Source organism: Ornithorhynchus anatinus, chromosome X2 (assembly GCF_004115215.2).
Source record: "Ornithorhynchus anatinus isolate Pmale09 chromosome X2, mOrnAna1.pri.v4, whole genome shotgun sequence".
NCBI lineage: Eukaryota > Metazoa > Chordata > Mammalia > Monotremata > Ornithorhynchidae > Ornithorhynchus > Ornithorhynchus anatinus.
Window position 1 is genome coordinate 24,016,282 of NC_041750.1, and position 27,987 is coordinate 24,044,268.

General features: G+C 47.3%; 1 long non-coding RNA gene and 2 other non-coding genes across 3 annotated transcripts; 2 read left to right on the forward strand and 1 right to left on the reverse strand.

Annotated features, from left to right (window-relative positions):
• Nucleotides 1-7,687: 7,687 nt before the first annotated feature.
• LOC103170054 lies at nucleotides 7,688-10,289 on the reverse strand. Its single transcript, XR_485943.3, has 3 exons — nucleotides 10,056-10,289; nucleotides 8,556-8,677; nucleotides 7,688-7,967 (listed from the first exon to the last, which is right to left on the reverse strand). It is a non-coding gene; the product is annotated as an uncharacterized LOC103170054 (long non-coding RNA).
• A 2,789-nt stretch (nucleotides 10,290-13,078) lies between these two features.
• LOC114807543 lies at nucleotides 13,079-13,216 on the forward strand. The gene has a single exon (XR_003755602.1). It is a non-coding gene; the product is annotated as a small nucleolar RNA SNORA7 (small nucleolar RNA).
• Nucleotides 13,217-14,924: 1,708 nt separating this feature from the next.
• On the forward strand, nucleotides 14,925-15,062 carry LOC114807495. Its single transcript, XR_003755556.1, has one exon. It is a non-coding gene; the product is annotated as a small nucleolar RNA SNORA7 (small nucleolar RNA).
• Nucleotides 15,063-27,987: the final 12,925 nt, after the last annotated feature.

Here is a 27,987-nt window from a genome sequence, read left to right on the forward strand (position 1 = left end):
GGGAGGGAGGACTGAGGAAACTGAGACATTGAGAAGTTATATGACTTTTCCGAAGTCAAACAGCAGGCAAGTGGCAGAGCGGGGATTAGAAACTAACTCATCTGAGGCCCAGGCCTGTGCTCTTTCCCTTAGGCCACACTGCTTCTACTAGAACCGGGGAGTTGAGATCTTCATGGCCATCGACAATTCAATCCATCAGTAGTAGTTACTGAGCACATGCTGTAGGCAAAGCACTGCTTTAAGCCCTTGAGGAAGTACAATAGAGTTAGTGGACACAGTTCCTGCCCTAGAATTCAGTAGAGCTTAAAAATCAATCCCTGCCCTCAAGGAGCATGGTCTAGTTGGGGAGACAGACAGTATTCAGGTGGCAAATGAGGCTAAGTCATAAGTCATGGGTTCTAATCCCAGCTCCACCACTTGTCTGCTGGGTGACTTTGATTAAGTCACCTCGCTTCTCTGGGCCTCAGTTACCTCACCCGTAAAATGGGGATTGAGACTGTGAACCCCACATGGGACGGGGACTATGTCCAACCCAATTTGCTCGGAATTCCAATTTTACAGATGAGGTAACTGAGGCACAGAGCCGTTAAGTGACAACCCAAGGTCACACAGCAGTCATGTGGCTGAGCCATGAGTAGAAGCCAGATCCTTCTGACTCCCAGGCTTGTGCTCTGTCCACTAGGCCACACTGTTTCTCATCCCTATTTCCATGGTACAGTGCTCCGCACCCAGTAAGTGCTCAATATATTGAACTGATTGATTAATTTAGCCCCCTTTCCCTCTCTTTCACCCTCAGAAAACCTTCTGAAGTCTCCTACCCCCACCATCCAGCATATTAAATGTTGGTATTTGTTAAGCGCTTACTATGTCCCGAGCACTGTTCTAAGCGCTGGGGTAGATACAGGGTAATCAGGTCGTCCCACGTGAGGCTCACAGTTAATCCCCATTTTACAGATGAGGTAACTGAGGCCCAGAGAAGTGAAGTGACTTGCCCACAGTCACACAGCTGACAAGTGGCAGGGCCGGGATTCGAACTCATGACCTCTGACTCCCAAGCCCGTGCTCTTTCCACTGAGCCACGCTGCTTCTCCTAACTTCATTAGAACTTCATTCATTCATTCATATTCATTGAGCACTTACCGTGTGCACAGCACTGTACTAAGAGTTTGGAAAGTTCAATTCAGCAGTAAAGAGTGACATTCCCCGCCCACAACGGGCTTACAGTCTAGATGAGGGGAGACAGACATCAAAACAAGTAAACAGGCATCGATAGCATCATATAATCTCCAGAGGCCTCAGGAATGAAAGCATTTTGCGGTTGTTTTAAGGTCATCTGTGTGCGGTGAGTACGTGTTGGCTCTCTTTCCCCTCTGCCATGTCTCCTAAAAGCACTTTTTGATTTCGTTGTTTTTGATCATTGCTCTGGAGAGCATCTGTTTTACATATCCAGTTTGTTTTCGCTGCAACTGAACGTTACAGCCTAATTATCAGTGTTCGGAGTGACGGCATATTATTTTTAAGAAGAGAGAACAAAGAACGTCAAGAGAAGAAAGAGAAAACGCAAACCCAGGAAATGATCCCTTGGAAAGACTAATCAGAAACATTTAAAGATGCGGGAGATAGAACACGACATTTCTTTCTGCGGTGATCATTCTTCGCAGGAGTCAGAGAAGCCGGATTCACGAGGCTCGGACAGCTTGATAAACAGAAAAGAAATCCCCGGGGTTCTCTTTCACCTGCCCTTTATGTGGTCGGAGCCAGCGTGGGGCCTTGAGAATGGGGGTGGGGGAGATGGTGCGTGGGGAAGAACTTACAGAAATAAATCTCTTTCCTCCTTACAGCTTTTCTGTCCTCCTCTTACCCGCTCTCCAGCTGGCTCATCAAGTTTCCAAAGGAAGCTGCTTTACTGAGATAATACCCTGGAAGAAATATGTTCCACTCCCTCCTCTCCGAGGTGGTGAGAGTGAGGGATCCAGACTCTACGTTACTCTCATCCCCAAGCAGAATGCTTTCTTGCGTGCCTGAGTTATGGATCACTGATACCCGCGGGAAAGAGCAGTGTCTTGCCTTATTTTGCTGAGTATTTCTTAAGGAGGAGGGAAGACAAGGCAGGTTTTCCGTTCACAGTCTACGGAATAATAATAATAATAAACAACCCCCATCTGTGTACTCTTTCCCAGTGCTCAGTACGGTGTTCTGCACACAGTAATAATGCTGGTATTTGTTAAGCGCTTACTAGGGGCCGAGCACTGTTCTAAGCGCTGGGGGAGATACAGGGTCATCAGGTTGCCCCACGTGGGGCCCGCACGGTTTTAATCCCCATTTTACAGATGAGGGAACTGAGACACAGAGAAATCAAGTGACTCGCCCACAGTCCCACAGCTGACAAGTGGCAGAGCCGAGAGTCGAACTCACGACCTCTGACTCCGGAGCCCAGGCTCTTTCCACTGAGCCACGCTGCTTCTCCATAGGCATTTCATTCAATAGCATTTATTGAGCGCTTACTATGTGCAGAGCACTGTACTAAACGCTTGGGGTGTACAAATCGGCAACAGATTTAATAAATGCTATCACCACTTCTAATTGTGGCATGGGTGAGCGCTTAGTATGTGCTGACCATTTTACTAAATCTTTCAGGATTTTAAAGATTAATGGGGAAGGCAGACACTGAAATAACTACAGGTAGGGGAAACAACTGAAAATAAGTGTTTTTATGGAAATGCTGTGAGAGTACCTTAGTGCTGGGAATTGGGTAGGAAGGGAAAAGAGGGTGGGAGGATGAGAGCTTAGTCTGGGGAGGTTTGCTGGAGGAGATGCGATTTCGGTAGGCTTTGAAGATGGGCAGAATGCTGTTCTGACATGTAAATAGAGAGGGAGCAAGGTCTAGTGGAAAGAGCTCTGGTCTGGGAGTCAGAGGTTCTAACCCAGGCTCTGCCACTTGTCCGCTGCGTGACCTTATGCAAGTCACTTAACATCTCTGTGGCTCAGCTCCCTCAGGTGCAAAATGGGGATTCAGAACCTGTCCTCCCTCCGTCTTAAATGTTGAACCCCGCGTGGGCCCTGATGATCTCGTATCTACCCCAGCACTTAGTACAGTGCTTTGCACACGGTAAGCACTAAACGATAAGAAGAAAGTTGTCTCGAAGGAGGGGAGAGTCCTCAGATCCTCCATGGGCTCCAGGTAAACGGCCCTCGATAACTAAGGGGGATCTCAGACTCACATCATTCATTCATTCATTCATTCATTCATTCAATTGTATTTATTGAATGTTTACTATGTGCAGAGCACTGTACTAAGCACTTGGAAGAGTACGGTATGAATAACGGTAAACCGACAAATTCTCGGCTCGCAACGAGCTTACAGGCTAGAGGAGGAGACGGACGTCGATATAATCATTAATATTAATATATATATGGACATAGGTGCTGCGGGGCTGGGAGGGGGGATGAATAAACGGAGCAGGTAAGGGTGACGCAGAAGGGAGTGGGAAAAGAGGAAAGGAGGGCTCAGTCAGGGAAAGGCCTCTTGGAGGAGATTTGACTTCGGGGGAAAATTACCAGCTGGAGTTTGCACTTGGTTAGCATGGAGAGAGGGTGAGCTGGTACCTTTTTGGTCTTCCTCCATAGAAATCCCTGCTTACGATGCCGACACATTCCGCTTCTGGCCGGGACCTTCTCAAAGAGGAGGGCTTCTGCCTTTCACTGGCCTTTTAATCACCAAGGCCTGCATCATCTCCTGCACCATCTCCCACTCAGACCCTCCTTTGAACTCTGGAAGCAAAGTGGGGATGATGGAAGGAGCCCACATGGAGAGAGACCCTCACTGTCAGGGGGCGGGGAACGATTTTAATGACAGACAATTTACAGTCCTAATCCCAGTGTCTCGTATTTATTCCTCTGAGGACTTCAAAGCCCTTTTCCTTCCGGAGTCCAATTTGCTCCCTCCTGCCCATCCCACCCCCACTACTGATTGCTCCAAGTGATTCCGACCTCTAGACATCACATAATGGCCCATCCCACGGAGAGACCAGGCGGAAAGGAGACTTATAAATGACGTCCGGGATAGCCAGGGGCAGAACCGGCAATAAAACTCTGGACTCTTAGCTTCCCAGTGAATGTTGGCACTGAGGAAGAGAGGAGGCTGCTTCCTACTGACACCGATGATGACGATGACGATTTTTGCTCTCCTAGAGGCGGGGCAGTTCGTTTTGATTAAAGCAGGCTCATCCTTAGAATCAATCCATCGCTCGTATTTAGAAGCAGCGTGGCTCAGTGGAAAGAGCACGGGCTTAGGAGTCAGAGGTCATGAGTTCGAATCCCAGATCTGCCACTTGTCAGCTGTGTGACTGTGGGCAAGTCACCTCACTTCTCTGTGCCTCAGTTACCTCTCCTGTAAAATGGGGATTAAGACTGTGAGCCCCACGTGGGACAACCTGATTCCCCTGTGTCTACCCCAGCACTTAGAACAGTGCTCTGCGCATCGTAAGCGCTTAACAAATACCAACATTATTATTATTATTACTGAGCACCTGCTATGTGCCCAGACCTACACTGAATGCATGGGGGAGTGTGAAAGAGTTCATAGACACTATCCCAACTCTCAAGGATTTCACGATCTAACAGAAGAGACAGATGTTAAAGTAGATCCCAGATAGGAAGAAGTAATAGACTAGAATGATGTGCATTCATGTGCTTCGGGGCCGGGGGGGGGGGGCGGGGGGCAGTGAGTACCCAAGTGAGGAGCTGATGTAGAATCCCGAAGGGAAGTGGCAGCCCAGTGGGAAGACCACAGGCCTGAGATTCTAAATCCCGACTCTGCCACGCACCTGCTGGATGACCGTAGACAAGTCATTTCATTTCTTTGTGCCTCGGTTCCCTCATCTGCAAAATGGGGAATTCAACACCTGTTCTCCCTCCTACGAGGGGTGTGATTATCTCGTACCTACCCCAACGCTTAGTAGAGTTCTTGGCACACAGTAACAGCTAAACAAATATGATTATTACCGTTGTTATGAAGTGGAAGTTGGTGGCTCAGAAAGCTAGAAAGAAGAATCCCCAACTGAGTCCCTTGTGTTGGGACCCATTTAGAACAGCCAACCTGATGACCTTGTATCTATCCCAGTGCTTAGCATATAGTAAGCGCTTAACGTATACCGTAATTATTATTATCGTTCCTGTTTTCTCCTGGCAATGGACAGGATAAGATAATAAGGTTTCACACAGTCCCCCTCCCACATGGGACTCACAGTCTATGTCAGAGAAAGGAAGATATAATCTCCGCTTTTCAGTTGAGGTAACCGAGGCACAGAGAGGTTAAGTGACTTGCCCAAGGTCACACAGCAGGCATGTGGCTGAGCCAGGATTAGAGTTCTAGGCCCGTGTTCTTTCCCCTAGGCCACCCTAACTAGGTGGGGCTGATAAATTCAATAATAATTCAGATAGCAGTTCGTCGATTACTGTTAACGATATCAAATTCACCTAACAGCACGTGCTGAGTCCCGTATTCATCTCCATCGGCTCCGGAGAATGTTCAAGGTGAGAAACGTCCAAAGAGTAAAAGGCTTCCCGTATGTTGTAGTCAGCTTCCCGGGAGCTCGGCTGATGGGATGGGCTAAACCTCTTTACCCACGGTCTGACTTTTCTCTGAGAGCTTATGCCCTTGGCAGACGGTTAGCCTTCCACGCAGTCAAGCTGGGGAACTACAGGACTACGAATTCCACCCCGGTTCTACGGGTGGAGAAACTGAGGCACAGAAAGGGCAGTGGTTTCGACCCACTTAACAAGACCTCTAGTTCAATGCCCTGCCCTCCGGGTTTACGAGGGACCCGGATTCTAACCCGTCATCCTGATTTTGCAGCCGCGAGGCCTCGGCAAGTGAGGAAAGCCTCACTAGTGGGGCCAGCACATCCGAAGTGAGGGCTCCTGGGAGCCGAACCTCGCCCGAGAACACCTCCGGGACACCGTGGGCCTCGGCGCATTCTCGCCGCCTTCCGCCCCGCTGCCGAGGTGTTAGCGGCGTGCCAGCCCCTGCTACCGGGTAGACGTCTGCCCCACCCCTGACGGGCAGATCGGTCAAGTGGTTCTGACTGCCCGGGAGGTTCTCTGACAGCGAAGAGGGGCCCAGAGGTCTCCCCTTCCAGCTCGGGGCTGAAATTGAAGTGCATTCCTCTGACAGCGAACGTGCCTTCGGCCAAAACGCGCCTGGGTTTTTCTGTTCAACAGCCACTTCAGCCAGAGACCACCCCCAGTCCCCCGGCCCCCCCAGCTAGCCGGAGTGAGGCAGTAAGATTAGCAGCCGGCTCCAGCCTCGGGAATTGGAAGAGGCTGATAATGCTGGAGTTGGCCTATTTTGCATTTTTCAGTGACATACCCCTAATGAGCTGACAATGCAGAACACCAGGCTGCCGTCTTAGAGGAAAGAAAACAATCCAGTGGTCATTTTACATCTTATCACCATAATGACAACCTGTAAGCTGTGTTGGGAGGCCTTTGATTAAAATGCGGGAGACAGAGAGAGGATTCAGAAGGCGGTTTCCCAGGAGGGCAGGCTGCTGGAGAGGATTTCAGGAGGGCCGAGGGACAGGAGATAGAGGAAGGCACTCCTTCCTCCCGGTTCGGAGAGGCAGAAAGCCCGAGAGAGAAACGTGGAGACAGAGAGAGCGTAAGAGATAGACAAAGAGAGAGTGACAGAGTAAAAGAGAGAGACAGAGAGAGGAGAGAAAGTAAGAGAGAGGGAGGGAAGGAGAGAGGGAGGGGAGGAAGAGAGGAGGGAGGAAGGGAGAGATAACATCTTTATAAGTCAAAAGGGAGGAAAAACAGCCCGTACCACAGATGCCAACTCCAAGGGGGCCTTGTTTGTCGCAGGGCCCTTTGGTGGTCGTGCCCCCTGCCTGATCCCCACCCCGCAGCCTCCCTCCTCCCACATCTCTGGCAACCTTAAACAGTTTAACTCACTCATGGGCTAGGCCTGGATTGGCCTCTAAATCCCGTGAAGTATTTGCTAAGCACCTACTATGTGTCAAGCATTGTGCTAAATCCTGGGGTATATACAATACGATCAGATCAGCACCAGTTCCGGTCCCATTGGGAACTCATTCTACGAGGGGGGGGGGGGTGGAGACCCAGTACTTTATTCCCATTTTACAGATGAGGAAACAGAGGCCAGGGAAGTGATGCGACTTGTCCGAGGTCGCCCAGCAGTCAAGAGGTGGAGCCGGGGACAAGGATTCCCCATTTTGCCTCATCTCTCTTCCAGAGGACTAAAGGGCGAGAAGAACTCATTATCATCATTATTACTAATAATGATGATAGTATTTGTTAAGTCCTTTAAGCACTGTTCTAAGCACTGGGGGACATGCAAGGTTCCATATGGGGCTCACAGCCTAAGTAGGAGGGAGGATAGGTATTGAATCCCAATTCTGCAGATGAGGGAACTGAGGCAGAGAAGGTAAGCGAGTTGCTCGCGGTCACACAGCAGGTAAGCGGCAGAGCGGGGATTAGAACCCAGGTCCTCTCACTTTCGGGCCTGTGCTCTTTCCACTGGTTCACACTCTTTCTCGGGTCTGGAGAAGAGATTTTTGACTAAGAGCTAGCTAGTTGACAGCTGAGACTGTGGCACTAATAACTTTGGATCCTGCCTGTTGAACGGGAAGAAGGAAGAGAATATTGACACAACAGTGACACTGTGGAGAGTGTCGACATTCTGCTTGTTTTGCAGATATTTTTACCGTTGTGCATTTCGGTTCCTTTCATTGTGATTTCTCTACTGCCCTTTTCATGTTGTCTTCGACCCTCTTTAGCTTCCTAAATTAATAATGATGAAGCTCTTTAAGCTGTATCTTGAGTCTTTGTTTTCGATGATTTCGATTCTCCAGGGCCTGTTCTCCTACTGTAACCCCTTCCGAGACCGTCTTTCATCTGCATCCTTTCTTCTCAGATATCCGTAGCGATAATCAATGCCGAGGTCACTTAAAAACCAAGGAAAGAGAAGCCCATTAAGAAGGAGGAAGGAAGGAACGGCCATCGTGCAGTGCCGAGTGCCGGGTTTGAGACGTGCACGTGGGCTGGGGGAAGGAAAACGAAACGCCAGTCAGTTGCTCAGTAGGTAAATTGTATTTATTAAGCGCTTACTGGGTGCACAGCACTGCAGAGAAGCAGCATGGCCTAGTGGATAGACCCCGGACCTGGGAGTCAGAAGGCCATGGGTTCTAATCCTGGCTCTGCTACTTATCTGATGTGCGACCTTGGGCAAATCATTTAACTCCTCTGTGCCTCAGTTTCCTCATCTGTACAATGGGGAGTAAGGTTGTGAGCCCGATGTGGGACGGGGACTGCGTCCAACCCAATTATCTTGTATCCACTGCAGTGCTTAAAAGAGTGCCTGGCACATAGTAAGCACTTAACAAATCCCATAATTATTATTACTAAGTGCTTGGGAGACTACGACACAGCAATATACAGACACAACCCAAAGGGGCACATATAACACCGATCAGGTGGTGGATGAAGATTGTGGAGCTCTTGAATATGGTTCCCAGGGCAGTCAAGCCACTTACTTCGGGATCCTGGAGTTCTGGAGGTGTTCCAGACCGTCCGGGCGAAAGCGGTGGCTCAAGAAGGCATCGGGCTGGGGGAGGAGTCGGGGAAAGTGGCCACTCTGGGAACCGGCCAGAAGAAGCTGAAAAAGAGTCAATCCTCCAGTCCCTGATGATTTCACTGATTCACCGAATAGGAATTCCTAGAGCGATAGTCCCTGGAAAGCAGACCTCAAGGCCCTTTCCTCAGGGAGCTGGCATCAATCTGTTAGGTTGATCGAGTGTTTCGCATATGCAGAACACTGGACTAGGTGCTTGGGAGAGGACAACAGAATTATTGGACACAATCCCCTCTCTCGGGGAGCTTACAGTTTAGCGGTGGGGAAGACAGGGAGGAATAAGTAGGGGAGTATAGAGATATGTAGATAAGCGCCAAGAAGGAGCGTGAGTAACCAGATTCTTAGGGTGAGCAGACGTGTCCTGGTTATCCTCCTGGGAAATGGAGTGGGGAGATGAGAGATTGACCCAGGGAGATTTCCTGGAGAAGCTATCATTTCAGAAGGGCTTTGAAGATGGGAAAGCATGATCTGCCAGATGGGAAGGGTGAGCAAGCTCCAGGTAGGAGGAAGAGTATGAACAAGAGGTCAGTAGCAAGAGAGACAAGAATGAGGCACAGTGATTAGGTTGTCTGGAGAGGACCGAAGGGTGCGAGCTGGAGTGTAATGGGAAAAGAGAGTGGATAGGTAGCAGAGCTCCAGGGGGGCAGGAATAATGTCTACTAACTATTGTACTCTCCCAAGCACTCGGTACAGAGCCCTGCACATATTCGGCACTCAATAAATTTCACTGATTGATTGGGAGGGAGAAGGTGGATCCGCGGTATTCATTTAATGTCTATTAATAATAATAATTGTGGAATTTGTTCTATACTTACTAGGTGCCAAGCACTGTACTAAGGGCTGAGGTAGATGCAGGGTAATCAGGACCCACATGGGGCTCAGAGAGTAAGTAGGAGGGAGAGCAGGTGTTGAATCCCCATTTTGCAGATGAGGGAACTGAGGCACAGAGAAGTTACGTGACTTGCCCAAGATCATTCATTCATTCGATAGTATTTATTGAGCGCTTAGATCACACAGCAGGTAGGTGGTGGAGTTGGGATTAGAACCCAGAGCCTCCGACTCCCAAGCCCGCACTTTTTCCAGGAGGCCTTGCTACTTCCCACTGAGTGCGAAGCACTGTGATGATTACATCTTCCATCCAAAAGGGCAGAGAAACCTCACTTGTCTCATTGTCTGCGTTTAGGGAGATTGTTTGATCAGCCAATCAATCAATCACTCAGTGGTATTTATTAAGTGATTCTGTGTGTACAGCACTGCACTAAAATTCAAAAAATTAAAACATGGTATTTGTTAAGGGCTTAATTGGTGCCAAACACTGTTCTAAGCGCTGAAGCACTAAGCATTTGGGAACAGAGTTGGGAGCCCTGGACCAGAGTATGCAATCCTGAGGCAGAGTACATACCTCTCCAGCTCCTTACCCCCGAGTCCAGCTACAGAAAGTCATCTGGAAGAGAGGTGAGCACGGGACAGATCTGGCCCTTGTCTTGGAAGCAGGTGACGTTGGAAACGGCTGCGCTGAAGGCAGGAATCTCGGGCTTTTCACCACAGCATCGGGGCTTTCTCAGGATGTTCCAGTCATCCCAAAAGTCTAGTCAGTCCTATGGCAGAAATTCATCCACTTTCCTAAACTCCCTCACCTGTGAAGACAGGTAGAGGCAGAGAGATGGGGAAATGACAATCTCTTAACTCCAAGACTGGCACTGGGAAGAGGAAAGCAGACACAGCCAGCCACGGGACAAAAGGGAGGCAAAAATTCTACCTTTGGTTTCTGCCAAGACTGAACGTAAACTAAGGGGAAGAGCTCAAGACTGGGAGTCAAGAAACCTGGGTTTTAGTCCTGCCTCTGCCGGTTGCCTGTTGTGTGACCTCGGATAAGTCCCTGTCTGCGCCTCGGTTTCCTCACCTGTGAAACGGGGCTAAAATACCTGTTTTCCTTCTCTCTTTGAGGGTGAGGACCCTGTGAAACAGGGACCGTATCTCATCTGACTCTCATATCTACTCCAGCTTTTAGTACAGTGCTTGGCCCATAGTAAGTGCTTAATGAATGTGATCGTTATTATTGTTTTTATTAATACTTGTAAGATTTTTCATTCTCTATCACAGAGTTCCCGAACGGAGGAGTTCAGAACAAACCAACCAGAGGTTTTGTTTTTTATTCCTCTGAGTCGGGGAAGGGAGAGGGAGAGGATTGATGGTGGGGGGAAAATCAAAGGAAAAACAATCTCCATCCAAGTTAGAATGAAAAGAGCAAATATCCTAGGAGATACATGGCGATACAGTAACCAATTGGAATTTAGAGTGTATTATGAAGAGGGTCTATGTTCAGTAAAAAATATGCCTCAAATTAAATTTCACAGCATTGCTGTTAATGCCATACAACTTGTCACAACATGCTGAATCAAGTGGGAAGGCTCCTTTTTTATTAATATTTTATTGTTTTTATAGTAGGCACCAAAGTAGAGGAGCACGAGGAAGTGAAAATGTTTCAGCAATGCATCCAGGTGGCAGCTCAAAGCGCTCGTTGGAATGTTCTATTACAAGTCAGATATATATATATATACACATATACATACATATAATCTATTTATGTCTAAAATGTTTTTTCTTCATAAATATTTTCTCTCGCGTCTCTGTTCTTCCCTATGCATTTAGGTTCTGTTAACCCCATAATCAAATTCTACGGAGAAGGCTGAGGAAAGCGGCAGTTATTCACTGATTGTGAGGAACCAGAAATACATCAAAGGTAAAATCCTTATCATCGTATTAACAGGTGCAGCAAAGGCTATTTCCTCACTTTTATCTGTCAGGTTTGACAAAAAAAAAAAAAAACCCACCAGTGTGGCTGAATCTGAGAAGGCATGTAAGTATGTAGTGCAACAATGTGGAGAGAGAGAGGGTGAAACAGAGAGGGAGAGAGACAAAGAGAGAGGGAGAGGCAGAGAGCAGAGAGACAGAGATTAATTCAAGATGTGGAAGATGTGCCCGCACCAGGAAACTGCGATCCCAGGGACAACGTGCCACAAGCCTAATTTGGGGGTCCAGAACTCTGCCGAGCCTTCACCGGCCCAAACCGGAGTGGACGTTCATCCAGGGTAATATCGGCCAGACGAATGTCCAGCTGCTCTCTGTCCCCCGTCCAGTCTTCTGCTTACAGCACTGGACACTTTCTGTCTGGTATTATTTTCGCCACCCAGCCTCCCTCTGCCCCAGCTCCTGATGCTGAGTTTCATGGCTCGGAAGCGGTGCCAGTGTTCAGAGGCAGCTGGGAGGGGAGGGGAGAGGTTATGGAGTACATGTGGGAGTCAGGATTGGGGCCAACTTCCACAAAAGCGTGGGTGTCCTAGCCAAAATGTTCAGTTAAAAAACAGTGGCAGAACCGAGAGCATTTTCATTCGGCATTTAGCAATAACGGCTCTGCCACTTGTCTGCTGTGTGACCTTGGGCCAGTCATTTAACTTTTCCGTTCCTCATTCACCTCATCCGTAAAATGGGGATTTTGACTGCGAGCCCCATCTGGGACACGGACTGTATCCATCCCGGTTGGCTTAGTGCAGTGCCCGGCACATAGTAAGCACTTCCCAAACACCAGAAAAAAGGCTGAGGATGAATTGTTGTTCAACTTTGCTTTAACACACCTACGCAGCTTCTGCATTACCAGTATAAAGTCTCTGAGTGATGCTATTCAAGGCTAACTGATGTATGTTAGCATCCAGTACACGGGTTCTGGAGTTTCATTCCCAATCTGGGATTCTGAAGGCTAGATGGTCTTGAAGTACACTTGATCAGCATTCGCGCCCTTTGCCAAAACAGACCTTTTTCATATAATAGCAGCCAGGCAGACGCTTAGAGCTCTGACAAAACCGAAGCTCTTTGCCATGATTGTCAGGAGGGATAAAATATGATTAGCAAATTACAGCTCTGATGTTCTATTTTAAGGGAACTTAAGGAAAATGAATGGATGGAGCTGTTTTGCATTTTTCAGTGGAATCATTTAAAAGGAGTGGATAATGGAAAACGCAAGACGGATCGCTTAAAGAAAAGACACAAATAATGTTGCCACTTCAACAGCTTATCAACATAATTCATCTTTGCTTCTTGTCTTGAACTGTTATGTCATGTTGCCGTACATGGTTAAACAGCTGCTGTTTTTGCAGCCCAGAAGCAGCTGCATTTCAGGAGTGGATAGACTGACCTCGGTGAGGGATTTGGGAATCATTTGAATTCATGGATAATGCTCTCCGGGATCCTTTCTGGTGAACGCTGTGCTTTTACTTTTTGATAGGGGATGGTTTTGACAGTGATCCCAGCTTCCTCCCTGGTGAACCCTCGCATCTCCTCTGCTTCCTCGCCTTATGTTGGAGGAAACGCTGCAGAAATAGTTGTAGTGATAGCACAGTAGTAATAGCAACTAAGTAGTAAGGTCACTCCCTCTCAGGACCGCACCCGGAGACTTTCCGGTACTCTACCGGTCTCGGCTACGAGAGGGAGAGTCAAGCGGAGGCATACCCATTCCATTCCCGGCTGAGGCAGTGGCTAGCGAGTGGAAGGCAATCTGCTACAAGTCAAAACTCCCCTGTGCTGGGCAGCAGCGGCATAGGAGCCAATCGAGGGCGGGGACTTCAGTTTACCGCGTGGAAGAAGGCAGTGGTAAACCACTTCCGTATTTTTACCAAGAAAGCTCTGTGGATACCCTACCAGAATGATGGCAGATGGGGTGGGGAGGTGGGGTTCTGGGAGAGACGTGCCCATGGAGTCGCTATGGGTCGGAAATGACTTGACAGCCTAAAACAAATAAGGTCACGTCTCCTCCAGGAGGGCTTCCCCAGTTAAGCCCGCTTTTCCTCAGCTCCCGCTCCTTCTGTATTGTCTATGCACGCGGAATTGTGATCATTGGGCATTTGATATTTGCCTCACCCTCAACCCCCAGCACTTACGTACAGTGCGTATGAGACGCCGTACTTTTGAGACACGGTGTGGTCTAGCGGACGGAGTACCGGCCTGGGAGTCGGAAGGATCGGGGTTCAAATCCCAGCTCTGCCACTTATCTGTGTGACCTCGGTCAACTCACTTCACTTCTCTGCATCTCAGTTACCTCATCTTTTAAATGGGGATTAAGACTGTGAGCCCCATGTGGGACAGGGACTGTGTCCAACCCGATTAGCTGGTATCTCCCCCAGTGCCGAGAACGGGGCTTGGCGCACAGTAAACACTTAACAAATACCATTATTATGACGCATCTTAAAATTTTATATTAGAAAAATTATAAAATAGACTGTTAGCTGACTGTGGGCAGGGAATGTGTCTGCTAGTTCTGCTGTATTGTACTCTTCCAAGCCTTTAGTACAGCGCTCTGCACATAGTAAGTTCTCAATAAGTACCACTGATTGATGAAGATTAGTGGCTTCAATCTAGAGCTCACTTGATGCGGAGCATTGCGCTAGGGGTCTGGGATGTACAGAACAGCAAAGTGACATGTTCCCTGCACCGTAGGAGCTTACACAAAACCTGGGGAAGATAGCGATGGCTATTGTAGCCATCCCCGTGGCTACTGGTGCGACCTGGACTCCGACCCTCGAGGAACCCCCAAATTCTGCTCCTCGAGCCACAGAATGCTACTGATTTTGGGTTTTATTTTGGACACTTGTCTTTGACTTTTATGTGGTTTTGGTTTGCGTTATCTTCTCTTATCACCAGTCCCCTCTTCCCCCTTAATGGCCTTAAATGCACACAGCAAGCGCTTAATAAATACCAACTAATGACACTTGCATTCTCACACTTCATTCCACTTAGGGACTGTCTCACCACTTAAAGCTTGCAGGGAGCCTGATAGGTAATATGTTCCCACGCCAAAGATGCAATACAGTTCACTGATTGATTGACATTTCCCGTTACAATAAAGACACTTCTGTTGCTACATTTAGACTCTGCTCTGGCCTTACCACACACGAGTTTGGACTCCAACAATAACCTCCTTTATAGCCCCGGCTCCTGGGGTGCGGGAGATGGATGGGGGGGAGCGCTCACGAGAATCATGGTGAAATGGATGAACGGTCTTAAAAAAGACGGGATGGGGGAAAGGGGAAGACAGTTCAAAGATGGCAGCTAGGGGCAGAGCAGGAGAAAGGCCGGCGGGGGCAGCTTCATGAGGGGTCACCAGGGAGGGTTGACACGACAGTTTTACTTCTGAGGAATGTCTGCTCCCAAAATAGGTTATAAGATCCTTGAGGGTCAGGGACCGTATCTGATTTCCGGCTATATAATCTTCCTCAGTCCCCTCTCAGGGTCAAACCTGGAGAGTCTCCAGTAGTCTGCCAGTCTCAGCAGTGGGAGGGAGAGTCGAGCAGAGGCATATCCATTCCATTCCTAGCTTGGGCAGTGGCTAGCGAGTGGAAGGCCAACTGCTACAAATCGAAACTCACCTGTGCTGGACTGCAGCGGCATGGGACAGAGTTGAGGGCGGAGACTCAAGTTAACTACACGGAAGGAGGCAATGGTAAACCAATTTCACATTTTTACCAATAGAACTCTACTGACGTTCTGGGAGAGCTGCGTCCACGACGTCACTATGGGTCAGAGACGACTCGACGACATAAGACAAAACAGGACAATCTTCCTCAGAGTGTAGAGCAATGTTCTGCTCGCGCAAAGTGCTTAATAGATGCTATTACTACTAAGTCAGGGATTATGTCTACCCACTCTATTATACTGTACTCTCCCAAACATTTAGTACAGTGCTCTGCACCTAGTAAGTGCTCAGTAAATACCACTGACTGATTGACTGCGGAAGTAAAATTTGGCAATCCTGTGGTGGAACATCTGACTCCTCTAGACTGTAAGCTTGTTGTGGGCAGGGAATGTGTCTGCTTATTGCTGTAATGTACTCTCCCGAGTGTTTAGTACAGTGCTGTGCACACAGTAAGTATGCAATAAATGCAATTGAATGAATTAATTAATAAATACATGAATGAAGCTCTGTTACTCATCTAAAAGTGACTGAATACACACTGCTGGCTTGTTTTGGTCAAAATCACATATTCGACCTCAGTTCAGGAACCCGTCTCCCATCTCTAGCATTTTTCCCAAGAGAAAGCCGACTGTGAGTCAAACATTTCAACCTGGCACGGTTTTCAGGAACGAACCTTGCCTTCAACCCGAGGGTGGCCTATAAAATATCGCCCAACTCCTTTCCCAAAGGCAACGCTAGCGTTGTCGATTCATTCACCCAAAGCATAGCTTCTGGTTCTCAGATGTACAGTTAGTGTCCTGTTTATTTTTCATCTTTCCTAGTACACTCTGCTCCTGGTCATCAGCAATTCAGAAATCCCCTGGCCCTCTTAAGTGGACAAATGTGGGGCCTCTCGCTAATCAATAGGTCAATTGTATTTACTGAGTGCTTACTCGGTGCAGAGCACTGTACTGAGTATTTGGATAAGCACAATATAACAATATAACAGAGCTGGTAGACACATTCCCTGACCGCCATGAGTTTACAGTCTAGAGGACGAGCTCACATGTGCTTTAGGTAGGATGGCACCTGGTCTCCTTGATCCAGTTCTGGCCTTCATCCCCCTAGAATCCTCCCCATGACCATTCTCTCTTCAGCAGCCATGCACTGCCACGTTTTTCTACAGAAGTTCGAATTTGGACTAGAAGAATCTGTGCCCACCCCCCACACTTGGCTTCATTGACTTTCACCGACTGAATGAGCGCCAGGAAAAGCGGGTGTCAACCCCACATCCTAATTATCAGCCCCACGACGGACAAAGCAGATATATCTTTTTTCCCTTTCTTCTTTAAAAACGTATTAAGAGGTAGTCTATAATGACATTGGCGGGGGAGGGGAAAGTTAATGGAAATTTAATTGGGAAAAACTCCAATCCGAGAGGGAGCTGAACCCAGTGGCCTCGGAATGAGAGACAGACATTTTATCCGTTCGGCTCTGGCGTTTGGCTTGGCACACTTGGGCAGAAAGAAATATCATTTCGGGCAACAATCCCCTTTCACATTTTCCCACTAATACCGAGGGGACATTAGGGAAGTGAAGAAAATAGCTCATTCAACTTTGGATGGAAGGGCTATAAATTTCAAAGTTTAATGAAAAATCAGGCTTCATTTCCTGTGTATTTTTTGTTCCTTCAAGCAAAGAGCAAGGTAATGATAAATGTTCAGACCCTTGGGACCCAAATTCCTCTCGGTTAATGGGGCTTGTTTAAACTGGGCCAGATTCTCACTCTGTGGAACTTTGAGAAGAAAATCTCCCAGGCCCCGTGCACACTACAAAATTATCTGGAGGCTTCGGCCGCTCTTGGGATAATTTCAGCAATCATTTATGCTCACAAGTCTGTGCAGACATGGGGCCCTTCAGGAAGGGAAAATAGAGTTGATGGCCCTATTGGAGAGTGCCTCCAGGAGCAAATTTTCTAGCCGGCATGGACCAATGGTGGGTTTTTTTTTTTTGAATGATATTTATGAAGTGTTTATAAGCACTGGGGTAGATACCAGTTAATCAGGTAGGACACAGTCCAAGTCCCACGTAGAGCTCACAGCCTTAATCCCCATTTTATAGATGAGGTAACTGAGGCACAGAAATGTTATGTGACTTTCAAAGGTCACACAGCAGATAGGTGGCAGAGCCAAGAATAGAACCCAGGTCATCTGACTCACAAGTGCTCTTTCCAACTGGCCATGCTGCTTCTAGATTGTAAACTCCTCCAGGGCAGGGATCAAGTCTTCTGAGCCTACAGTCCCTTCCCACATGCTCATTATAGGGCTCTGTCTATGCCTTCAGCGTCCTGTTGCCTTTCCTGTTGGCGGGGTCGTCTTACTTGCTCCCCATTGCCCTTTGCTCTAGATACATATCTCCCCTCCCGAGGCCATTTTCATCAAAAGCTATGGCAAGGAAGATGGACTTGAATTTCTGAATTTTTAATCTGAAGGAGGATTATCCCTAGAGAATTCATGGCCACTGGACGTTTTGTAGGTTGACAACCACCAGTTGGTCCAGAGGGGTTTGAATAAAATCACAGACCCTTGCAACCCTTAGTGAAAATGAGATACGTAGATTATTTGCTATTTCGATAGCAGTATCTGCTATCGATTATTTGCTATTTCAATAGCAGATACTGCTTTTGATCCTCATTACTGAGGGTAAGGGCCAGCTCAGTTTCCCTTTTTAAATCTCCTGCTGAGTTTATATCTTAGGTATAAAGGTGTATTCTCCCAAGTGCTTAGTTCTCTGAAAACCGTAAGTACTCAGTGAATGTGATAGAAAAAAAGATTAAAAAGAAACAGTGTAGCTTTGCTTGACTCCCCACTGCTTGTGTCCATTCCAGCACTTAGTACAGTGCCTGGCGCATAGTAAGTGTTTTTAACAAATACCATCATTATTATTATAATTATCATAGGACCAATCAGATTTATTTTGTGAACAAACTGAGGGTCTGTTTGAGGTAAGGGTAACTTAACTTTTCTGTGCCTCCTTTCCTCCCCTGCAAAGTGGGGATGGAGACTGTGAGCCCTATTTGGGACAGGCACTGTGTCCATCCCAATTAGCTTTTATCTACCCCAGCCCTTAGAACGGTGCCTGGCACCTAGTAAGCACTTAACAAATCCCACAGTTATTATTATTCCCCCTACGTGACTTTAATATTTGTTTCCCTCCCTAGATTGTAAATTCCTTGAGGGCAAGGACTGAGCCCCTTAAGTATATGGTTCTCTCTGAAATATTTATTTTAGCACTTTGCAGTCAATTGGTGTTTTAATAAATACCATCTGTTGATTGTTAAGTGGAAGAGATAAGATTGATCAGAAAAACAAGTGGCCTTTGGAAAAGAACGTGGACCTAAGAGTCAGAGGGTCTGGGTTCTAACCCTGGCTCTGCCACTTGCCTGCTGTGTGACTTAGGTAGAGTCACTAAACGTCTCTGGGTTTCAGTTTCCCTGTCTGTAAGTGGGAATTAAATATCCATTCCCCTCCAGTTTAAGACTTGAGCCGAGTGTAGGACAGGGATTGTGATTGACCTGATTATCTTTACCTACCCTAGTGTTTGGTCAAGTTCTCAGCCCATAGTAAATGCTTAACATTGTTTAATCTATCATAACATCCACCTCCCCGTGTAGACCGTGAGCTTCTTGTGAACGGGTTTCACATTTGTCAATTCTGTTGTATTGTTCTTCCCCAAGTGCTTAGTACAGTGCTCTGCACCCAGTAAACCTTCAGTAAATACCATTGATTAATCAACTGATTAACACAGAAGATAACAATTATCATTATTTTTCTTAATATTATTAGTAACGATAATAATATTTTTTAAATCTCCTCTGACAGGGCGAGCAGCCCACTGTACTCTGGCAGCCCTGAGTGCCAGACTCCTCTCATCTACCCTCTTTACCCACATACCAGGGGAAAATGCTATTTGTCACTTGGCATTTGCCAAGAACTCGAGTGCAGCCCAAAAGAATCAACTGTGAGGTGTGTCCTGGTTTTCTTTATTTCAAGGGTCTAAAGCTTTTTTCCCGTTTTCGCCTTTTCATCCCAGTTGGCATTTTACGTTCTTTCCCATCTGTCTCCTTCCCTCTTTGTTTTTCCTCTTTTTTTCATTCTTTTCCTGAAAGTTTCTATATCAGTCCCCGTGTAGGGTAAATTTTCAAATCAGAATCCAGGGTTTTGAAGCTGCAGGACTCCTGCTTCATCTTAAAGAAGGCAGGTGACTCAACCCTATCATGGCTCTTGCATCCTGTCCCAGCAGACTTGCTCAGGACTTCCGGGCCTGGGAGTCAGAAGGTCATGGGTCATGCACAGATGCTTAATGCACTACATGGTTCATTCGTTCATTCATTTATTCAATCTTATCCATTGAGTGCTTTCTGTGTGCAGAGCACTGTTCTAAGCACTTGAGGAAGTACAATGCAATAATAGAGACGATCTCTGCCAAAACGAGCTCACGGTCTAGAGGGGGAGGGGGAACGAACGGCTCAGCAAATATGCTTAGTACTGTCTCTTTTTCCCACTCGCTCTTCCCGTACCACTTCCCCCTGGATTTCTCAGGATGCTTTCATCAGTCAATCAATCAATCAATCAATCAATCGATGGTATTTATTGTGCACCTACATTGAGCAGAGCCCCGTACTAAGCATTTGTGAGAATACAATAGCAGTAGGAGACAAGATCCCTGCCCTTGTGAAATTTCCAGTTAGCAGAAGATCTTATAATCTAGAAAATGAAATGATTGCTAGATGTCTCCAGTCCATCTCCTCACTTCTTTTTTTTCCCTTCCTCCAGCTCTGCTAACCTTCCCCTTCCCATTCCCTACGGGCCCGGTCTTCTCTTTAATCCCTTTTGCTACCTTCGTAAGAATGAAAACCAAAATGATCTTGTCCCAAACAATTCAACCCCTCACTTGTGTTTGGAGAATGGTGTCTATTAGCCGGTAAGCTCCTTGAGGGCAGGGACCATGCCTTTTCTTTTAGACATGGTGCCAATCATGTGTTAGGCCAGCCACACATAGGCACGACACGTTATTCGATAACACCGTGATATGATTTGGATTAGGGTGTTACACGTTGGAAGAATTAGGGAATATTCTGCTGACCACCAGAGTCTGTTCTGGATATAACAAGATCCACACATTTGGCAAAAGTAGATTAAATGTTGGAAGAAATTTGTGTGCATGTGTGTGACATCAGTCAAGGCATGTACTAGCTCCCTGGGAGCACTTTTTCTGCACACTGTAAGAATTACAATTATTCCTACTACAACATCTCAGTCCCTGCCTCAGTCTGACTGTACTATACCAAAAAGTGTTTTGTGCTTCTTGGTGTCTTCGCAACTTCACATTATTTAATACAGCAAATCAGCAACACGTTAAAGGGTCTAAAACATTCTGCTCTCATAACGGGAATTTGTAACCAAAAATGTCCATCACGGTGCTATCTTCAGGCTCTCTACCCCTTTTATCCATCATTCCCATTGAATTTCAACCCTCTGTAGTACTTGTGCATAAATTGACTTACATATTCTTCCATTTAAGAACTTATTCAATATCATATCCATCTTTTCATATGCTCAGTACTGCCCCTTCATCTTACTCGCTCTTCACTGAGAGCTTATTCACAAACATATCCATCTTTTCATTCTTTTTTTCCTTCTATCGATGAACTATTTTGTGACTGCCCCAATCCCTACTAGATCATAACAGCTTTTTGGTGGGGGTTTTATGGTACTTGTAAAGTGCTTATTATGTGTCAGAAACTGTTCTAAGCACTAGGGTAGATACAATTAGGTTGGACACAGTCCCTGTCCCGCATGGGGCTCACGGTCTAAGTAAGAGGGAGCTTGAAGGTAGGACTCATGTCTTCTAACTTTATTGTTCTCTCCTAAGGGCTTAGTACAGCGTCCTGCACTTAACACATTCTAAATAAATGCCATTTACTGATGGAATCAATGATTGCTATATATAATGCATTTTCCCCGTTACTCAAGATTCTTTAAGAACACAGCTATTCCTCTTCCTCCCCCTTCCTCTCCTCCTCCGCCGCCTCCTCCTCCTCCTCAACCTCCCTCTCCGGGAGTACCAAACACAGGCCACACGGCTCGTAACTTTCATTTTTGCAACCTACAAAAATCTTATAAGAAAGAAATCAACCCCGGAGTTTAACGGCTGCCGGCTATTCCCAGCACGGTCGTTGTGGCCACGAGATCTTTTACGGAGATGGGAGGACTCCAGGGTGAATCTCCGCTGGTTCAGATGGCGGCCTCAAGCCGGGTCCTGGCCTGCCGGGGAAGAAATCTCCTCTCAGGAGGCCGGTCGGCTTCTGCTGCCATGTCCCGGGGCAAAACCCGGGCCTGCCTCCCCTGCTGCTCATTCCACGAGGGGAAGCTCAGGCGCTTAGTACAGTGCTTTGCGCAGAGTGAGTGCTCATTAAATACAATGAATGAAGCTCAGAGACCAGCCAACTCGGGAGACCCGGACTCTATTCACAGCTCCTCCTCTGGCCTGCTGTATAACCTGGGGCAGATGACTTAGCCTCTCTACGCCTCAGTTTCGTCATCTGTAAAAATGGGGCTAAATGAGATTGCATCAAATCCTGTCACCTTGTACCTCTGCCAGTGCTTAGCAGAGAGTTACCACTTCATGCCATAATGAAGAGAAGCAGCATGGCAGTGTGGAAAGAACATGGGCTTGGGAGTCGAAGGACCTGGGTTCTAATTCTGACTCTGCCACTTGTAAGGTGTGCGACTTTGGGCAAGTCACTTAACTTCTCTGGGCCTCAGTTACCTCATCTGTAAAATGGGCATGAGAGCTGTGAGCTCCATGTGTGACATGTACTGTGTCCAACCTGATTATCTTGTATATTCCCCAGTGCTTAGTACAGTGCCTGGTACATAGGAAATGCTTAACAAATGCCATTAAAAAATTAATTGATTCTATTTAATCACCTGCAAATGGAATCTGAACCCATATTCAACGTCCAAAATTAGGCATTCCAGGAAAGGAAGGGGCACAAAGAGGTGTTTATGGCCCCATGTGCCCAGAGCTCTGGCTGGGAGGAGGGGAAGTCTAGAGTCAGAAGGACCTGAGTTCTAATCCTGACTCCTCCACTTGTCCGCTATGTGACCTTGGACAAGTCATTTAACCAGAATCAGAAGATCCTAGAGGGACCTCAGAGGTCTAATGCTTAGTTAAAAAAAAAACCCAGTGCTTAGTACAGTGCCTGGCACATAGTGAGTCCTTCACGAATACCATAATTATTATTATTCATCGCTCTGCCTCAGAAAAGGTGAGAGCCTCAGCCATGCCAGATGGATGGTCACCTATTCCCTTTATTGACGTTCTTGGCAATTGCTAACTATGAGTATTTATTAAGCACTTGGTACTGGGTTAGAGACAAGATAATCAGATCAGACTCAGTCCCTGTCCCACATGAAGTGCACAGTTTTGCTTATTCCCATTTTACAGATGAGGAAACTGAGGCCAAGAGAGGTTAATGAGTTGCTTGAGGTCACACAGCAAGCCAGTGGAAAGGGTGGGATTAGAACCTGGGTCTCCCAATTCCCAACTCCTTGATGTGTCCACTAGGTGAGTCCCCATCAAGCAAGCAGAACCTGTGCCCCCTACTCACAGCTCCGCAGCTAAAGCCTCATTTTCCCCTTTTCCCTCTGCTCCTCCCCCTCTCCCTTCCCATCCCCACGGCACTGTACTCGTCCGCTCAACTGTATATATTTCCGTTACCCTATTTATTTTGTTAATGAATTGTACATCGCCTCGATTCTATTTTGTCGCCATCGGTTTTTACGAGATGTTCTTCCCCTCGACTCTGTTTATCGCCATCGTTCTCGTCTGTCCGTCTCCCCCGATTAGACCGTAAGCCCGTCAAACGGCAGGGACCGTCTCTATCTGTTGCCGACTTGTTCATCCCAAGCGCTTAGTACAGTGCTCTGCACATAGTAAGCGCTCAATAAATACTATTGAATGAATGAATGAATGAATGACCTGTAATCCTTAATCTCAGATCACCCCCTGCATTAAAGGGGAAAAACACCCAACCTCACCCTGCCGCTCCACCTCCACCCTTCCACTCACAAGGAGGCTCGAAAGGGTAGAAATGCTCGCACTTCTTCGAAGAACTCCCTAGGCCCGCGTGACGGTCCGTTAGCCCACAGCTCAGGCAGCTAAATTTAGCACCCACCCCTTCCTGCCATCGCCTCGGTATTCATGTGGCCTCTTTGCCCACCGCTCCCGCCATCTTTCGCTTGTGAAGTGGGTGAACTTTCCTCATGTGAAATTAGAGATTTCAGTTTCTCTTTCTCTTATAAAAACAATAAATGCACTGTTTAAGGTCAGCTTACCCTTCTTTTCAGCCCATATGGCAGCATTCTTTTTCACCCAATGTCCAAAGCAAATATTTTTGTGGCACAAAGACCAGATTTCAGCAGCCAAAGCAAGTCCAGCTCCCCCACGGACTGAGGTGAAAATGATTCTTCTGTGGCAAAATAAATAGCTTCCTCGACTCATTCTAGACCTCAAGAATTCCCTTCCCCTTACTCCTTTTCTCCACTTTTGGCTGCGCGCACACACATATACAAATACACACGGCCATCCAATCAGACTTACCTCAATAGCCACCCCCAACCATACGTCTGGCTGTCATTTGAGCCAACCGACGGCCTCCGACTAGGGAGGAAGTCTACTCAAAACAACTCTAGTGTGGAGATTGGGTTCTTATAGAGCCCATCTGTTAAAGAAACTTACACTGCAGTCCTTGAGCCAGGAGTAGAAACCCAGTCTTCTGATCCCCTCTTTCGTGTTGTTTCCACTACAGGGTACCCCTCGACCCACTGCACAGGGCCCCGTAATCTAGACTAAACTGTAATTCATTCATTCAATCGTATTCATTCCCAACATCACCTTGCCATCTTTCCTTTTTTTGATAGTTTCTGCTTAAGCACTTTCTCTGTGTCAAGCACTGGTCTAAGCACTGGGGTAAATACAAGTTAATCGGGTTGGACGCAGTCCCTGTCTCACATGGGGCTCCGTCTCAACTGGAGGGAAAATGGGTATCGAATCCCCGTTTTACAATTCAGGAACCTGAGACAGAGAGAAGTTAAGTGACTTGTCCAAGGTCACACAGCAGGTAAGTGGCAGAGCTGGGATTAGAACCCAAGTCCTTCTGACTCCCAGGCCCGTGCTCTTGCTATTTGGCCACACTGCTTCCCATCTGCATCAGTCATCTGCACTGAAGGTATATTTCTTCCAACACCACGCCATATCAATCAATCAACCATTGTATTTATTGAGCACAGATGTTGTGCAGAGCACTGTACTAACACTTTACAATCCAATAGAGTTGATAGATATGATCCCTGCCCTCAAAGAACTTTTGAGTACGCAGGGGGAGACTGGATTCATCTTCCTTGACTATCCAGATTTTTTTCAAAAATCTCACTTGATTCTTCTTGGTGGTAGTTTTAAATGTTTCCTAATCGTCCTGTAAGGTCTATCTCTTTTCCGTTTTAATCGTAGTTGTTTTTAGCATCCCTTCCCACGTAACACCACTTTGAGCCTCCCAATATTTTCGATTGAATAAAAAAAGGGTTTGGATAAATTCATGCTCAAAGTGTCCACAGTAAGTTCTTAGAGGGGAAAAGGGGAAAAGAGACAGTAGACAGTGGTAAAAGTCATAAGGGTGGTAATAGTAAGGGTGGTCTTGTCTTGGCTTACGCTGTCTAGTCGCCTCCGACTGGTAGTCGTAATTATTGAGCACCAACTTGATGCGGTACTTCATTGAGCACCAACTTGGGAAGTACAGATAATGAAGTGACACATTCCCTGCCACAGAATTTCACACTCTGGAGGGAGAGATAAGCATAGACATTTTTACAGCTACAGACAAACAAGGGGTATCTAAGTAAGTTCATAAGACTGTGAGCCCTATGTGGGATGGGGAAATGGATCTGACCTACTCTGAGTGTATCTGCCCCAGTATTTAGCACAGTGCCTAGCTTAACAAATACCACAGTTGTAAATTCTAGACCACGTGCTTGGCCAAATGAACCCTGTAAGAGTGCCATGGCCACAGTGAGTAGAGGGACTCGAGTGGGACTTTGAAGCCATGGAGCGTTTAGCTCAACAAAATGAGGACAAAGCCTAGAGTGTCAAAGCAGGGAATGAGGCCAAGAGGCAGATTTCCAGATGCATCTGGGAGGAAGGGAATGAAAGACCTGGAATTCTCCAGGATAAATCGCCCCAGTGCCCTGGCTGGGATTGGCTTCCAGTTGGAAATCCATAAGCTCCGACCTAAATTAGTAGCCAGTCAGAATCTGGGAAAGAAAGGGACTGAGATGCAAAATCCAAGACAAATGAGACAGCTATCCTCAGGTTTAACCCATACCTCCGTTCCCCTTCCCCTGGTGGCCAGAGCTCAAAACCATCAGGATTACCTCAGGCCCCTTGCTAAGGCCCTGCCTCCTGCCTGGATCTCCCTCCCCTTTCAGATTGGCCACAACTCTCCCCGATCTCCAAAGCCTTTCTGAAATCACACCTCCTCCAAGAGGCCTTCCCTGACTAATCTTCCATGTCTCCAGGTCTTAAGCATTATTTACCAACTCAACACTTCTCCACCCATCATACCCAACCATAGCATTTCTGTTCATGTCCATTAACACTCTCCATTAAGAAGCAGTGTGACCTAGGGGATAAAACGAGCACCTCACCTGGGTCCTCATCCTGGCTTTGCCACTCGCTTGTTGTGTCACCTTCAGCACGTCCTTTGACTTCTCTGAGCTTTAGTTTCCTCAGCTGGAAAATGGGGATTCAATACCTTTTCTTCCTCTTACACTGTGAGTCCTAATGGGACAGGAACTGTGTCCAACCTGATTATCTTTTATCTACCCCGTGCTTAATACAGCACTTGACACGTGATAAGCAGGTAACAAATACCATGATTATTATTACTGTTTAAGCACTTACCCCTCTACATATCCATTTCTATTTCCTCTTCTATCTAAATTATTTTGTGTCTGTTTCCGCAGCAAGACTGCAAGCTTCTCGAGGGCAGGGAATGTGTCTCCTAATATTACCATCCTCTCCCAAGTCTTCTGTAAACTTTTCTGTCCACAGTGGGTAGAATGGATTGATGGACACCATGGTGTGGGGACGGGTGTGAGAGGGCTAGCAGAACTGGCAGGGCTAGAAAGACACTTGGAGCTGAGATTTAGTGAACAAGTCTGCAAGTTGGCAGTGACTCTCAAAGAGTTGGGGGAGGAATCAGGAGTAGGAGGAGCTGTTGAAATTACCACCATAAAAATCTGTGTTTCCTGCCTCCAAATATCCAGGAAAAAATTCAGTTATCTGGACCTGGGACCGGCCCCGTCGTTTGTCAGAGCGACCGACACCTGACATCTGAGACCAACTGGAAACATCCTGAAGGAAAGGATCTCGTCCCATGTGTTCAGGTTAACTGAGTTTTTTCCTGAAGGATCTGGTAAACGCTGAACACCCTCTAGTGAACTGCTAAATAAAAGCCTCAGGGAAGTGGGGCGGGGGGGTAGGGAGAGAAGGAGTCTGAGGAGATTTTGCGAGGATTGTCGATTTATTTTTTTGCTGCCGGGGGGGAGGTGTCCCTTGAGGTTATTTTTGGTCTTCAGCTGTTCCAGCGTGAGCCACAGAGGACGGATGTCTCTGGCACGGCTGGCTGTTGAATGATATTCAGAGAGGAGGGGAAACTCCAGCAGAGGCGAGAAACCTTCCACTTCCTGCCTCTCTGTCACTCTGAAGGAGGGAGGCAGGGGGAGGGAGGGCAGGGGAAGGGGAACAGTGTGATCTTTCTGGAAACATGACTAACAGTTGATGTAGCTGCTAAGTTTGGTTGAACGAGAGAGATGACCGAGTTCCGAGGAATACAGTAGGGCCTGATTCATCTGAAGTGGGGGGAGCCCCATGTCCCAGAGCCAGTCTTGGAAGCTGAGGATTCTGGGATGCCTCAGGATGGAAAGCAAGGGGTTGCTCACCCTTTTTCCTGTATGGAGTGAGTGGTGGGTGGGTGTGCGGGTGTGGGGGGTGTCCAATTGAATCCAAAAAGAAAGAGGTGGGGGAGCTGGCAGTGGGCATTCTATGGACAGATTTACGACAATCTGGACAGAGCACGCATTTGTCCCCACAGAATGGTTTGGGAGGGCTGATGGAGTAGAATTACAATTTCCGATAATAGGGAAAGTTAAATAGACAACTCTCCTGGTCTGAAGAGACAGAGGCAGAGGTCAGCATGGATGGCTTTGACCAGGAATGCCGTCCCGCCCTCCTTCCCCTTTCACGTGTGGCCAGCAACAGTAGCAGACAGATGCCACACAAAGACAGACACACCTGATTAACCACGAATACAACAGCTGTCGTTCTGCCACTGCGGCCTACGCTACCGGTCGCTTCCGTTGGGTTCCCCCCTCCTCCCCGTCTTCCCCCTGCTTTCCGGAGGAAATTAAACCTACCATTAAAATCTCAGGGAGTGGGAGGGTGTCAGAATCAGAGGCCTTTGTTTTTCCAGGCACAGAAGGGTAATAGGCACCTTCGGATCGGGCCTTTCGTGTAAGGATCGGACGAGGCCCAACCGCTGTGAGCTCAGTCACCGCGGAGACCGGAGCGTGAAGAAAGCAACTCGGAGGGGGAAGCCTGGAGTTTAGTCAACTGGGGAAGGAGAAAGAAAGGAAAACAATGACCAAGACCAAACCTCCTCCAGTTTCTGCCTTTCCTCCTCCTCTTCCTTTTCCTCCTCCTCCTCCTCCTTCCCGCCAGGACTGCCTCTCTCAGAAACATTTTGCCTTTTGGGATGTTTTGGCCGGTA